This window comes from Camelus bactrianus, chromosome 10 (genome assembly GCF_048773025.1).
Source record: "Camelus bactrianus isolate YW-2024 breed Bactrian camel chromosome 10, ASM4877302v1, whole genome shotgun sequence".
NCBI lineage: Eukaryota > Metazoa > Chordata > Mammalia > Artiodactyla > Camelidae > Camelus > Camelus bactrianus.
Genome location: NC_133548.1, coordinates 41780680 through 41797021, shown reverse-complemented (window position 1 = coordinate 41797021; position 16342 = coordinate 41780680). Strand labels below are relative to the sequence as shown.

General features: G+C 36.2%; 1 protein-coding gene and 1 pseudogene across 4 annotated transcripts in view; one reads left to right on the top strand and one right to left on the bottom strand.

The window, feature by feature from the left end:
* The window catches only part of SBF2 (SET binding factor 2), a 382671-nt gene that overhangs the window by 320881 nt on the left and 45448 nt on the right, over positions 1-16342 (bottom strand). The window lies entirely within an intron of this gene.
* LOC105076801 (calpain small subunit 1 pseudogene) lies at positions 4539-5139 on the top strand (annotated as a pseudogene).

Here is a 16342-nt window from a genome sequence, read left to right as displayed (position 1 = left end):
TACTGGTATATATTAGATACTTAGTAAAAGACTTGTTTAATCAATGAATGGGACTATTAGGTGGGCAAAGACACAGAAAAACTAGCAAGCAATTTATGACCAGAGTGACCTGGCTATAAAAAGTTATCCTATACAAGTCAGATTCCTCTGCTAGCAAATTATGAATAGAAGAAATGAGAGACTACAGCAGCTAAAAAGATGTTATCAAGACTTGTGAGCTCAGGCAACCATAGGGGGTCACGTGTAAAGCCAATTACAGAACAGTAGAAACCTCCAGCAGAGACTTGCCAGCAGAAAAAGATTAACAGTACAGATGTAGAAAGCAGCAGAAATGACACACAGAAAGGCTGTGCAGCTGTCTAAGTTCTACCTCCAATAAATTCTGGCAGCACTGTAGCATGTGTCATTAAACTCCTGAAGTATTCTTACGATATTCCTCCCTCTTAAGCCCAGATAAACCCATATTCCTTGTCACTGAAGAGTCTAAACTGGAACAGACTGTAAGAGGAACCCTGACAGATCAAGCTCTTTCAAACTGGTAAAGGGTCTGGAAATTATTACATAAAAAGATTAAGTCAGAAAACTTTTTTAAGAAGCACACATAAGAACTTTCTCCAAATATGTGAAGAGCTACTATATGGAAGAAGAAAGAGTGCAGCAAACTAGAGCCAAAAGCTGTCATTAAGAGGACATATTTTTGAGTCAATATAAAGGAAGAACCTCCTGAGAATGAGAACCATCAAAAAACAGAATGAATTGCCACAGAAAGCAATGACTGTAACTGGAGTTTTAGTACAAGCTATCAGTTTTTGTGATCTGGAAAACTGGGCAGAATGCTAAGAGGATGTATCCAGAAAATCTGCAGTAATTCATTTATTCAACAATAACACAATGCCAGGCCTTGTGTTAGGTGCTAAGGATAAAACTTGCTGTGAGGATATTCAAAACTTGAATTGAGGTTTTTGAAATACAAATAAAAGGACAGATGTAAACACAGTAATAACAACAGATAAAGATTAGGGAAGAAGACAATGTTGTTTAGATACCAGGTCATGAGACTAATGAAATCAAGGATAGAAAAACTAAAAAATTCTGAATTTTGAAACAAAGATATTATTTCCATTTTGACATAAAAGCAGCATCACTTAAGTCCAATGATGATAAATGTAAGTTCTTGAGAATCCAAATAAAACAATAAGTAATAGTTTATACAAAAGAAAAATCTTAAAAGCAGGCATTCTTTCATGGTTCAAAAAGCAATTCATTAAGTCTGTTCTCTATACCTGTGAGTCTGTTTCTGTTTTGTTATGAGGTGGAGGGGAGATAAGCGATTGAGAGGTACAAACTATTATGTATAAAATGAAGAGGCTATAGGACGTACTGTACAGTACAGGGGATAACAGCCATTATTTTTGGTGACTTTAAATGGAGTATAATTTGTAAAAATATTGAGTCATTGTGTTGGACACCTGAAACTAATATGATTTTGTAAATCAATTATACTTCAATTTTTAAAAAGCAATTCAAAGTTGTCTAAAAGTTTATGATATGAACATGATGGCCTTTTTTCACAGTGACTTTGTTTCTCAGATGATTTATACACTTAGCAAACTTCATACTCAGTCTACATTTAATACTGCAAAGACATTCATGAATAATTAGGGAAATCAAAGTATACACATTTTGGCTGGCTAACACATTTCAAATAACAGACTAAATTTATTATTATCTACATGTAAAGACAGAATTCTCTAGCTCTATTAATCCAGAGATATTTGTCTTTGGTGTATTTCACTTAGAGTAATGCTGGGGGAAATAGGGAGAGGTTGGCAAAAGAGCACAAACTTTCAGTTGTAATATGAATAAGGTCTGAGGATCTAATGTAAAACCTGGTGACTATAATTGATAACACTGTATTGCAAAACTGAAATTTTCTAACAGAATAGAACTTGTTTTCACTTCTAAAAAAAGATAAATACGTGAGGTGATGAATGTATTCATTACTAGATGGGTGGAATCCTTTCACAATGCATACGTATACCAAATCACCATGATGTGTTCTTTAAATACCTTACAATCTTATTTGTGAATTTTACCTCAATAAATAGTTGGGAAAAAATGGTGAAAAGCCAAAATAAAAAATTTTAATGAAGGGTACTAACAGAAACTTTTAAATAGGAATATTGTACAAATGAAATAGTAACCTTTATCACTGACCTTTGAAATAATTTTACAAGTAAAAGAACAGACAATATAGAACAATACGTCATTAAAACTGCCCTCCCATTTTCATCAAATATTGCCTATCCCTTGGTTCCTAACTGATCCTCATCTCTCCTAAGGAGGACAAGAACAGAATGGACATAGATTTGTCCTTATAGAGGAAGGAAGAGTTCTGATAAAGAAACATGGCAGACATAGTGTATCTGACCTCTGATTAGTATAGTGGAAAGAACCTAGGCTTGGAGGTTAGTCAGAAATAGGTTCAAATCCAGGCTCTGCTATTTCATAGTCTTGTGAACTTGAAAAATTCACTTAATCTCTCTAAATCTCAGTTTTCTCAACCTCAAAATACAGTTAATATAATTCCCATCACACAAGGCTGCCACTGAGAATGAGATTACATACCCAACAACACAGTATCTGCCACAAAAGACAGGCTAGAGACAAGAAAAATAAGGTCAATTTAAGGCTTACTCTTTTACGTGAAGAATTATAATTTAACGGAGTGCCCAATGTTAATACCTTAATATACGTGAGGTATCCAAAGCCCATTAAGGAATCAATGGCAACCTAAAGGATAGCCTTTAGCTGACATTTGTTTTATACTGTCCAAACAACAATTTTATTAATTACATAGTTGAAAACAGAAGACATCCTCTTCAAATATGTAAAAAAATAAAAAATCAGAGAAGATGGAGATGGAGGTAACAGAAACATAGCTCGTCAATCTTCCTGAATTCCCATATAAAAAACAGACTGCTTTAAGATAGCACAATTGAACTGGCATAAAGACTAATGTAACACAATAGAAAGCCCAGTAATAAACTGATGTATGTGGTCAAATGATCTTTAAGAAAAGTGCCAAGGCTACGCAGCGAGGAAAGAATAGTTTCTTAACAAATGGTGCTGGGAAAACTGGATATCCACCTGCAAAAAAATAAAGTTGGACCCTTACTTACACCACTTACAAAAATTAATTCAAAATGGATTAAAGACCTAAACCTAAGACCTAAAACTACAAAATTCCTAGAAGAAAACAAAGGAGAAAAGCTTCATGACATGGAATTTGGCAATTACTTCTTGGATACAACATAAAGAACACAGGCAATAAAAGCAATAATAAGACAAATGGGACTGTATCAAACCTAAAAACTTCTGCACAGCAAAGAAAAATATCAACACAGTAAAATGCAACCTGCAGAATGGGCGAAAATATTTGCAAATCATGTATCTAATAAAGAGTAAATATCCAGAATATATAAAGAATCCCAACAACTCAACAATAACAACAATAAAAATCCAATTAAAAAATAGGCAAAGGGAGGGGCGAGGCCTGGAGGAGGAGGCTTGTCCAGCAAGAGTAGAATGGGGTAACCTGGACACTGACCAGGAGCCTTATTTAGGCTGGGCGGGGACTGGGCTAGGAGGCCGGCCTTGAGGGGGCTGGCCCTAATGAGTTCATGGGGGCGGGGCTTGACATGGACTCAGTCTGACTGTTGAGGGGACACAATCTGATGGGACCCGGCGGGGTTTTGGGAGGTGGGGCTTAATGGGTCTGGCGTGGCTAACTTCCCCTAACCTGAGACAAACGTTAAGGGGGCAGAGCCAATGATGCTAAGTATCACTTAATGGGGGCAAGGCTTTCCTTATGGGCGTGGCATGGCCCGTAGATGGGTTAATGAGAAGGTATATCTAGAAGAGGTCTAGGCCTAATGAGACAAGGGAATGGACTTGAAGGAGCAGAGCATGGCTGGGAATCGGCTGGATTAAAATAGAATAATGTCCAGGTGGAGGTATGGCATGTGATCCATAAAGGCCTAATTAATCTTGGCCACTGAATGTGATCTTTTTTTTTAATGGCAGTATAGTCGGTTTACAGTGTTGTGTTAATTTCTGGTGTACAGCATAGAGTGTGGTCCTTTGAAGAGGTGAGAACTATTGGAGCTGGGGTGGGATGTTGGGACAAAACAACTGTTCAGAAGTCATGGAGATGAAGTAGGTTCCTAGACAGGTGGGACCTGAGAAGGGTGAAGCTGAGGGAAGGTTGCGGCTGAGCTTCTATGAAGCAAGCCCTCGGAGGGGCTAGGTCTTTTGAGTCTGCCATTGGGTAGGTGTGCCCTGGCAAAAGAGGATCCTACCGTGGGGGCACAACCAGGGCAGCAAGGGTAGGGACAGGCGAGGACTGATGAGACGGAGGGAGCAGTGAGGCGGCTGCGCAGTACAACCCAGAGTCCCCGCCCCCTCGCACCCATTACTCCAACATCGGGGCCAATGAGAAGGAGAAGGTCCGGCAGTTTGGGAGGCTCTTTGCCCAGCTGGCTGGAGATGCCATGGAGGTCAGTGCCACAAAACTCATGAACATTCTCAACAAAGTCGTGACCTGACATCCTGATCTGAAGACAGATGGTTTTGGCATTGACACATGTCGCAGCATGGTGGCCGTGATGGACAGTGACACAACTGGCAAGCTGGCTTTCAAGGAATTCAAGTAGTTGTGGAACAACATCAGAAAGTGGCAGTCCATATACAAACAGTTTGACGTTGACTGTTCAGGGACCATTGGCAGCAGTGAACTCCCAGGAGCCTTTGAGGCAGCAGGGTTCCCTCTGAATGAGCATCTCTACAATATGATCATCCGATGCTACTTAGAGGAGGGAGGGAACATGGATTTTGACAATTTCATCAGCTGCCTGGTCAGAGTGGATGCCATGTTCCGTGCCTTCAAATCTCTTGACAAAGATGGTACTGGACAAATCCAGGTGAACATCCAGGAGTGGCTGCAGCTGACCATGTATTCCTGAAGGGGAGCCCCAGACCTGCCTCCTCATCACCTCACTGTAGGATTCACCTTGGACTCTTCAGTCTCTTCCAGGGCTGATCCTGTCTGCAGTCACATCTTCACAGGCCCCGCTGACCCACAGGCCTTTCTGTTCTCTGAGCCCTCAGTACCTGGCTCTCAGTCAAAAGCCAGAGCCCAACATGCCCCAACACGCCCTGCCCCAACACACCCATCTCACACCCACTCTGTAACCCCTCTCTTGCACCTGTGCCAAGCCCAAAACTTGTGTTGCTTTCACACCCCAAGGGCCCTTCTCTCAATTCTGGAAGTATCACTCCAGTCCCTACGCCCATTCAGTTACCACCCAGGCAGTCGAACTCCAGGCCATTAACAGGCCCACATGCCCCAGTGCCTTTGTCTGTATTCTGCTCCCAGCCTGCCAGGCCCAGGAGGAAATAAATGCACCCCAGTTGCTATTCTCTCTGAAAAAAAAAAAATGGCAAAGGACTTACATAAACATTTCTGCAAAGAAGACATACAAATGGCCAGCAAGTATATGATGAGATGCTCAACATAACTAAGCATTAGGGAAATGCAAGGCAAAACCACAAGGAGATACTACCTCACACAGGTTAGGATGGCCACTATTAAAATTCCAGAAAACAAGTGTTAGTGAGGATGCAAAGAAATTGGAACTCTCGTGTGCTGTTGTCTTGGATGTAAAATAGTTCTGCCATTATAGAAAACAGTATGGAGGTTCCTCAAAAAATAAAAAATAGAATGACCATATAATCCAACAATCCCACTTCTGGGTATGTAAGAATTGAAAACAGAATCTCAAAGAGATATTTGCACACCCATGTCCACTGCAGCATTATTCACAACAGCCAAGAGGTAGAAGCAACCAAAACGTCTATTAACAGACGAATGGATAAAGAAAATGTAGTACATACATACATGGAATATTATTTAGCCTTAAAAAATAAAGAAATCTTGTCATATGCTACAACATGGATGAATTTTGAGGACATTATGCTAAGTGAAATAAGCCAAATACTTCAAGATCCCTCTTATATGACAAACGTAACGTAGCCATACTTTTAGAAACAGAAAGTAGAATGGTGGTTGACAGGGGCTAGGGAAGAGAGGAAAGAGGTTTTGTTCAATGGGTATAGAGTTTCAGTTTTGCAAGATGAAAAAGTTCTAGGGATCTGTTGCAAAACAATGTGCACATATATATGTTACATATTAGTTAATACTGCTATACTGTATATTTTAAAATCTTTAAGATTATCAATTTTATTTTATGCATTTTTTACTATTTTTTTAAAGGTAATACAACCAAATACTCATGGACAATATTTATAAGAAAACTAGGTGAAAAGATACCCTCAAAATACTCCAATTGGAGAAAAACCTCTAACATCCATAAAACCTGCAAAATATCAGCATCTGTGCAGGATTAAGAAAGAAACAATGATAATGGTTTGAGAACAGGAGGACCCTAAAATAGCCAACATGTATTCACTGGAAAGTAGAATGGCCAACTTGAGAGCAGCAGCTCAAAATGGAAGGGCAAGAACAACATTTCCACAGCAAGGTCTAAAATTGCTGGAGCAGTTTAGGAAAAACTGCAGGGAGTAGAATAAAACTTGAGAGGAAAAGAACATATGCTACCTGACTTAAAGATTTACAATTAAAGCTACAGAAATCAAGACAATGTGCTACTGTCATTAGAATCAATAAATAAAGTAGACAATAAAAGAAAATCCATGTGGCTGTCTCAACAGATGCAGAAAAACATCTGACAACATTCAATACCCATTTATGATTAAAAAAAAAACCACTCAGCAAATAACAAAACATCCTCAATATGATTTTATCATGGCAAGCATTTATAAAAAGCCTATGGCTAACATCATACTTACTGGATACAAACGTAAATGCTTTTCTATTAAGACACAGAAAAAGGATGTCCACTACAATGATTTATATTCAACATTGTACTGGAAATGCAAATCAGTACAATAAAATAAGAAAAAGACATAGAAGGTATACAAATGGGAAAAGCATAAGTAATATTGTCTTTATTTGAAAATAACCCATAGAAAATCCTAAGAAATTTTTTAAAGCTACTAGAACTAATAAATGAGTTTAGCAAGACTTCAAAGGGTCGATACAAAAAACTGATTATATTTCTATATAGTAGTATATTTCTATATACTAACAATAAAAACTAAAAATTTTAAAACTATATGCCATAGCATCAAAAATCATGAAATGCTTAGGGCCATTAATAGGTAGATGAATAAATAAATTGTGGTGTATCCATATAGTGGAATATAATTCAACACTAAAAAGTAAAAAACTGCTGATATATGCAATAACACGGATAAATCTCAAAATAATTATGCAGATCAAAAGAAGCAAAACACAAATGAGTACATACTACAGGATTCCATTCCTATCAAGTTGCAAAAAAGACAAATCTTACCTATAGTAATAGATAGCAGATTAGTGGTTACATAGGGCTAGGGATGGATATTAGGGACCCACTTGAATAAAAGAGGCACAAAGGAATTTTTTTAAGTGATGGAAATTTTTTTTATTCTTATTGCAGTGGTGTTTAAATGAGTAAATACTTCTGCTACCAGAGAGTTAAGACAATCTGCGAGAAATCCATCTTCTTTAAATTTTGCCTACAGTCAAAATGGAATCTATTATCATCTATGGAAGGATGAAAGAGCTCTAGCATAATGCATATATAATGTACACTTTCCTCCTGTAATAGTTTTCTCTTTATTTGAGCATGTTCTTGTCTGTGCTTAAAAGATATTGATTGAAATGTGTCGTATCTCAAGGCAGCCTGTTCTACCTCTGGATGGTTATCAAAGATCTTTCTGAGCAACTGACAAAGGGAAACTTTAATTATGACGTGCAGTATTAACACCAATCTATCAAATTATTTTTTAAAGCACTAAATGTATTATGTAAATACGAACTGAGAAAACGACAGTCTCTGTTAAAATTTAAGGATAATAACTATTCCTCTCTTCCTTCTCTGGCTCTCTCTATACATACATTTTGGGTTTTAATAAAAAGATAGGTATCTTTAAATTAATTTGAGTAATTTTAAACTCTTTCTAAGCCCCAGAAGATAGGAAATACATTTAGTTATAAAGTATACTAGGTTGATAGTATACCCCAAAGGTTCATGTCTATCTCACAATGAAACTTTATTTGGAAATACAATCTTAGAAGATATAATTAGTTAAGATAAGGTCATACTAGATTAGGGTAGGCCCTAATCCAACGGCCGGTACTCTGGAGGAAGAGAAAACAGAGACACAGACAGAAACACAGGGAAACCTCCATGTGAAGACAAAAGCAGAGACTGGAGTGTTACAGCTCCAAGTCAGAGAATGCCAAAGACTGAGTGCAACTACCAAACCTAGGAGAGAGGCATGGACCACACTCTCCCTCAGAACCCTCCAGAAAGAACCAACCTTGCCAACACCCTGATTTTGGTCTTCTAACCTCTAGAACTGTGAAAAATAAATTTCTGTTGTTTTAAGCTACTCAAGTTTTAGTACTCTGTCACAGCAGCCCTAAAAAACTAAAATATTTGGTAACAAATATTTCATTACATTAGTAGGTATTTGATTTGGTTGGCATGAAAGAAAAACTAGAAAAAAATCTGTTATAATATCTACTGTTTGTCACAGTCCTCCTTCTTGGGACTATACAGGTTATATTCAGTCCCGTTTCTACATGATAGCCCTTCAATATTTGAAAATAACTAACAAAAATCTTATTCTGTACCTCTTCCTCCATGACTCCTCTGATCTTTTCTTTTTCAACTTAAATATTTTCAATATTTAATTAAAAAAAAATTTGTCCCATGGATCTCAGCATGATTTCTTTTTACAAGGTTAAGAACATAAAGTGGAGATCTACACTACCTGAATTCTAGTCCAGTTCTGTCATTTACTTACTACGTGACACTGTGAAAATTGCATTACTTCTTTGTGCTTCATTTTTTCCCACACATAAAACAGAGATACTATTACCTACCTCTTAAGAGCTCTTGTTAGGAAAAATATGAGTTAATATACATGTAAAGTGTTTCAACAAGCACTTGGCACATGGTAAATGCAATATAAGTGTTGGTGATGATGATGCCCATGATGATTGTAACAGAATAAGTGTGTGCCAATTTGCCTGAGTAGTACTCAGAGCTGAACACAGTACTTGAGGTTACTGAGCTGGTCGAAGTGAACAGTTCTAAATAGCTGCTATTAACAAGCCTGGTGTTGTATTAGGTCTTCTGGTGACCACAAGACTCTTCTGAATGAGACATGTACATTTTTAAACATGTTTTGATGCTATCCTGTACCTGTACAAAAAGCATTTCAGACTCAAGTTATAAGTGTTAAATTTCTTTAGTTTAGCCTAGCACATACATGTTTTGGACCCTATGTCTCTTACCCACTGTATTTATATTAGTCAAATTCTTTTTAAGTGAGGGCATACATATCATAAAATGTGACCATTTTAACAGTTTGATGGGTGTTGACAAAGTCTCAAAAACTATTTCAGTAAAATAAAAATAAAAATGAAAAAGTGGAAATTATTTATGTTATATTAAAAAATCATCCAAGAAGTTCCTCCAGAAAATATTTTCCAAAAAAAACTTCATCAACATCAGCATAAGTCTGATTAAAATTTATTTTCCCAACTTGAGTTAAAATTTCCACAAGGGAAAAGTCTTGGTCAAGACATGCTATATATACATTACTGACACTGGCACCAGTCTTTCATTATTTCCATTCTACCCCCAAAACAATCTGCTTGCAATTTCAGCACTGTGACTAGCACCTCTCCTTCAATGAGAATATCATCCTCAGGAGAAACAACTAAAGGAAAAGCACAATGCTAGAAAATCAGAACTTCTGACCTCTCAGGAACATATTATTGATCTACACATCTTAACAGGGTAGAAGCTGATCAACAGTAATCTGATTTACCTGTTCACAGGTAAAATTAAGATGAGGATCATATTCAACTTGAGGTCCCAAGCTTCCCATCTTTGATTTATAAAATCTGCTTTTTAGCAAATGATAATTTTTAAAAATTTTTTTTGTTCACCAGAAGACTTATGCTATAAAGCTAAAATAATCAGAAAAATCAAAGCTCACCAAAACAAGGAATTCTAATTGTGCCAGTAAAGACCAACTTTCAAAGGATAAGGAAAATAAAAATTGTTCAGTCACTGAAAAGAAAGCATGCAGGAAATCATTCCACAAAAGGCTTTCATATTTGATCCATTTAGCATTTAATCAAAGAAGTCTGAAACAAGCCTTTCTGTGGTTATTCAAAAATTTAGATAGGAATGCAATATGATTTTCCGATTTTCCAGTATAATCTCCTATTATTTAGAAGGCTTATTTAGAACACACAAACTATTTTTTTCTGGAGTTAAATTCAGCCAAAAAAGCCTACAGGCTTTTAAAGAAGTGAAAAAGAATGCATTTAAAAATTGAACAGAATACAGAGAAAACAAGGTATATTATTAAAAATAGTAAGTCAACGACAGTTACACAACCTTAGTTTCTATTAAATTCATAATTTATGTTAGTGTATAAGGCCAGTGATTGAGAGATTAAATGTCAAGATTTAGGAAAAGAGAAAAAAGAGTACAAATTGAAAATAAAACTAAATATATGATTTAACTTTTTAATAGTTCCTCAGATTGCATCTTCTTACTGAATAAAAATGCCTTCTTTAACAGCAATGAATGAAAAACTGTTTGCAGCCTGAAATGTTGTAAAAACTATATAGTTGTATATCAATATTTAAAAAAAGAAAGTCTTATCAAGTCTATATCTCTAAATATCTATCAAATGTGCCCTACCTCAGTATCATTCAAAATCACTTCAATAGTTCAAACTCATAAACTCATCGTCTTATACCTAGATGACAGCAACAGCCTCATCATCTCCCTTCACTCCAACATGCTCAAGCTTCCAGCAGTATGGAAATAAGCTCTGCAAAGTCAAAGTTCACCTTGCTAACTCCCTTGATCAAAACTATTAAATGGTTCTCCCACTGGCTACAGAATAAAATATTCCAAAACAATTACTTTAGGGACTCCCACCTTACGCAAAATGGGAGTGATGAGGATTGAATTTACCCTCTAACCTGCAACAACTGAGAAAGCAGACAAAATACATGAAACAATAGTTTTCGAACACTAACATGAGGCAGCAGATGACAGTGAACCACAAGAGAAAGTAAACAAATTAAGTGAGCCCTACTATTGCCCCAGCTTACTTCCTGGTAAGAGTTTCCAAACTGCAGGACAGGAAAGGGGAATCCAAGTGAAGTCCAACAGCTTCCCTGAGCTGAAGCAATAGAGTTGAGGGTACAGAAAAGCCAAGGATCTTAGAGTTCACAGGGCAGAGTACCAAAGAGAAGTGAGATTCATAGGAAAAGAGAAGTTTAGAGATCTGCAGAGGATCTACCTGAGTCTTCAGCTGAGTACTGATTTGTATTTGAGTGTGAGAAAACCACCTGAGGACAAAGAATAAATCACATGAAAGGAACAGAGAGAATGATTCCCAGAGCTCACACAAGGCCAGGAACAGTTTGTGTTTCCAACAGCCAATCGGGGGGGGGGGGGGGGGGGGGGGCAGTGGATGCAAAGAACAGAAAAACAAAACAAGCAAAGAAACAAAAACTGCCATGATTCTCAATGCTTCAAGTAGAGAATTCAGAAGAGTATTACCTCAGTAGTGTCAAAAAGTCATCCCTAGACTAAATGCTGCTGTGGGCCCACCTAACAAGCCTTGAAAAGATCAAGCTATTTCCAAGTGCTTTAGTTACATCCCAGAACAAAGTTTAAGAATACTTATAGAAAAATCAAAATATCCAGCACTCAACAGAGTAAAATGCACAATGTCTAACATCAAAGTAAAAACCACCAGGGGTGAAAAGAAACAGACAAGTATGAGCCATAATGAGGTGAAAAATCAATCAACTGAAACACTCTAAATTGACAGATAATGAAATTAGGAGATAAGGATATTCAAAGTTATTATAACTTTGTTCCATATTTTCAGGAATACAGACATGAAAAATACACTGGATAAAATTTATGAATTACACACTACAGAAAAAAAGATTAATAAACTTGAAATTATAGAAATAGAAACTCTCCAATATGAAAGCAAGAGAGACAAACAGACAGGAAGAAAATGAACAGAGCATCAGTGTGCTGTGGGACAGCTTCTACTGGCCTAATATGTATGTAACAGAAGTCCCCAGGGGAGGGGGGGAGCCACAAAAAATAGCTGAAGTAATAAGTAATAAAATTTGATGAAATTTCATTTTTCCAAATTTGACAGAAACTATAAACCCAATGATCAACAAGCACAAAAAAAACCCCAAACCCCTCAAAACGGGAAAAATTACACCAAGGGACATCACAGTCAAATTACTTTAAAAGATTTTTTAAATCTTATAAAAATATAATACATCTTAATAAAGAGAAAATCTTTGAAACAGAAAAGAGACATGTTAGGAAGAGTACAAAAGAAAGAATGACAGCAGACTTCTTGTTATAAGCAATACAAGTCAGAAAACAATGGAGTTACATCTTTAAAATACTGAAGGAAAAAAAAAAAACTACCAACTCAACATTTTAGGCCCTGTGGGTCTGAGATTGCCTGTCCCTACCAAAGGACATCAGACACCCTAGCCTGGGGAACATCTGCCATCTCAGACAGCACTAGCATGAACCAGGGGGAGGACTAGATAAACCAAGACCAAAATAACACTGCAAAAGCCTGACAATTAGACTGCCACTGGAACAGCAGCTCACAAAATTAGACCATGGTCTATGTGCTAAATCCAAACAGAAGAACTAACTCAGCAGCCAAAATATCCAGGATATAATTTAAAATCACCCATCATACCAAGAACCTGGAAAATAAAAACCTGGTAAGACAATCAACTGATGCCATCACAAACATGGATCAGTTGTTAGAATATATGACAAGGATTTTAAAGCAGTTGTCATAAAAATTCATCAATAATCAACCCCAAATTCTTTTGAAACAAATGAAAAAATAGAAAATATCAGCAAAGAAACAGAAGTTATAAACCAAATGGAAATTATAAAACTAAAAATAAAATAACCAAAATAAAAATCTCAGTAGATGGGTTCAATGGTAGAATAGAGAAGTCAAAGGATAGAACTAGCGAACTTTGGGACAGATCAATAGAATTTACCCAATCTGAACAACTGAGAGAAAATAAAAATATTTTTTAAAAAAGAGCTTTGGGGACCCATGGAACCATATCAAAATATCTAATACTCATATCACTAGACTACTAGAAGAAGAGGGAGTGGACTGAAAGAGTGCTCAGAGATAGCAATGGATGAAACACTTCCAAATTTGGCAAAACACACAAAAAATTCAAGAAGTTGAGTGAACTGCAAATGGGATAAATTCAAAGAAATTTACACCAAGAAGATTATTAGACTTCTGAAAACTAAAAAGAAAAAAATCTGGAAAGAAGCAAGAGAAAAACAATATATTGCCTATAGGATAACATCAATTCAAATGACTGCAAATTTTACATCAGAAACCATGGAGGTCAAAAGGAAGTGGTACAATATTTTTCAAGTGCTGAAATAAAGAACTGTTAACTATAAATTCTATTTCCAGCAAAACTATCCTTTAGGAATGAAGGAGAAATCCAGATGTTCTCAGATGAAGAAAAACTAAAAAAACTAAAAGAAATCATCACTAGAAGACCTATTCTTAAAGATCAGGTAAAGGAAATTGTTCAAACAGAAAGGAAAGGATAAAGGAAGCAGTACTGGAGCATCAGGAAGGAAGAACAATGGGCAGAACAAAACATAAGTACATAGAATAAACTATTGTTCTTCTCATGTTTTATATATCATATCTGATGATTAAATAAAAGTATAACAATTCAATTCAATGTTTAACTATCTTCCACAATATCCCCAAACAGTTGTTCATCCTCTGCCTGAACATCTCTAAGTAAAAATGAAATTACTACTTCTTAAATTATTAGAAAGTTCTTCCATATATTGAAATATATGCTCAGAATCCAAATCTCCCTAGGACTGGTGTTTTGTTTTTGCTCAAGTCAGTCACTCTCAGATCGGATCCAACCAATATTTATAGTACAGTTACTACACATAAGGCAGTTAATTGTAACAAGCTATGAAATAAAAATACTAATCTCCAGTTTACACATAAAGAAATGAATTTACATACCAGGTAATGTTCCCAAAGTCACATTGTATAAATAAGTGGAAGAACACAAATGTGAATCCGAGTCATCCTAAATCCAGTACTCAAATGGTTTTCAACCAATGGCTGGTGTCCTGATGTCAGCTGGCTCTAAACCTCCTTCCAGGGCAATATCCTCCATCCTTTAGACTTAGTCCAACAACTTCTGGGATCATTTAAAACTTCTCTATTCTTGAAGATGACTGCTTTCCTGACTTGCAGTCTTTAGTTGCTACACTGTGCCAGGGCAGATGGATAGGAGCTGCCAGAATTAAAGTTTCCTTTAGCACAGAACTCAATCTGGGTATGACCTTATAGGTAAGTCTAGTTCTAGGGCCCTGATCCCCTCCTATTCCATTTATTCTACTGAAAGAAACTAGACCATCCTGGGGCAAGCCCAGAGATTCAGTAATATTTGCTTCACTCAATGTAACAAGCTAAAAAATAAGCTCAATCCTCTCCCACAAGTAATCCCTCAACTACTTAAAGACAACTGCTGTGCCTTCTCAAAGGTAAATATGATTTCCATTTCCCTTCCTATCTCAGTCACTCTTCCAAGGATCTTTTTCTTTCTCAAAAGACTACTACATTAAAGACATCGACAGTAATTATGAATAAATAGAAATAATCCAAAATATAAATATCTTCCCACAGTAAATATCTTCAAACTAATCTAAGAGAGTCTTCAAAGATATATACACACACCATGAGTCTTATTTTATTTTATTTTATTTTATTTTATTTTATTTTATTTTATTTATTTCTTTTAACATTTCATGAGTCTTATTTTAAAAAGAACACTACATTGGTATTTAGGAGATCTCAGGCTTGTCTTAGCTCTATCTCTAACTAATAACCTTATGCACATCCTCTAACTTCTCTTGAATCTCAGTCTCTCACCGATAAAGTGATTTGAAGTCCCTTCTTGCTCTAAAATTCTATGCATGGTAAACACCACAAAATATTAAATACACATATTTACCACTAGGGGGAACAAAACTATGGTTGCCAACCTACGGAGTAGACAAAAATCCCCAGATAGATTACCTTGCTAGGAAAACTATACTCATTTAAACTACATGAATTTACACTAAGCCTCCACAACGCATCTGCTGGCAAAGAACTCCAGGCCACTGCCTAAACACTGTTATTTTGTATAATGTAGAAAAACAGATCTCTGTCTAGACTGGTAAAAGTTACCTTAAATCAAACTAATTATCACAAAAACATGCTGATTGTGTAACACTGAGAAATCAGCAACTTTACAAAGGAGGGGTAGAAGTAGTAGGACAGAAAGAATTTAGGTGGGGGGAAAGGGGAAGGGAGGAAGAAAAAAAGCAGCTGGGGTTTTCTGGAATTTCTGCAATATAATAAATCATATCTATGTCTTTCAAAGTACTATAGAAATTATTACCATGATACTACAGTATATCTATCCCTTGTTAATAATATAGCAGAAAAAAATATTCCCACATGAAAATTTCAGACCACTTTCTTAGAAACAACTTAAAAACACTAATATGTTGGTAGTATCCATAATATATCAATCCTTTTAGAATAAAAAGAAAATTACACATTTAAAACAGAATGCTCTCCTATGACTCGCTGTATCACTTTCACTATGTTTTTAAAGTTTCCTTCCAACTGAAGATAAGATTATTATGTAACATGTACTTCATTTTAGTGTAAGAATTTTTAAATAGGCTATTTTTAAACTAGGGGAAAAGTTATTGATTGAACAACAGCAAAGGTCATCATGTTCATCTTCCTTAAACAAGAGATTCCTGCTTGTTGCACAACGCAACCAGGCATGATATACCTAAAGTTCTCATTATAACTCATTCAATATGTCCCTATCAATGGATTCCCTAATCTAACTCAATAAAGGAGAAGGCAGGAAATCTCTGAGATTTAAAGAATCTCTAGCAACCTGTGCCTTTCAAATCAACCAAGCCTTTAAAGGAATACAGGTACTAAATTTCTTCCCACCCCCGAAGTTTAAACATGTCCT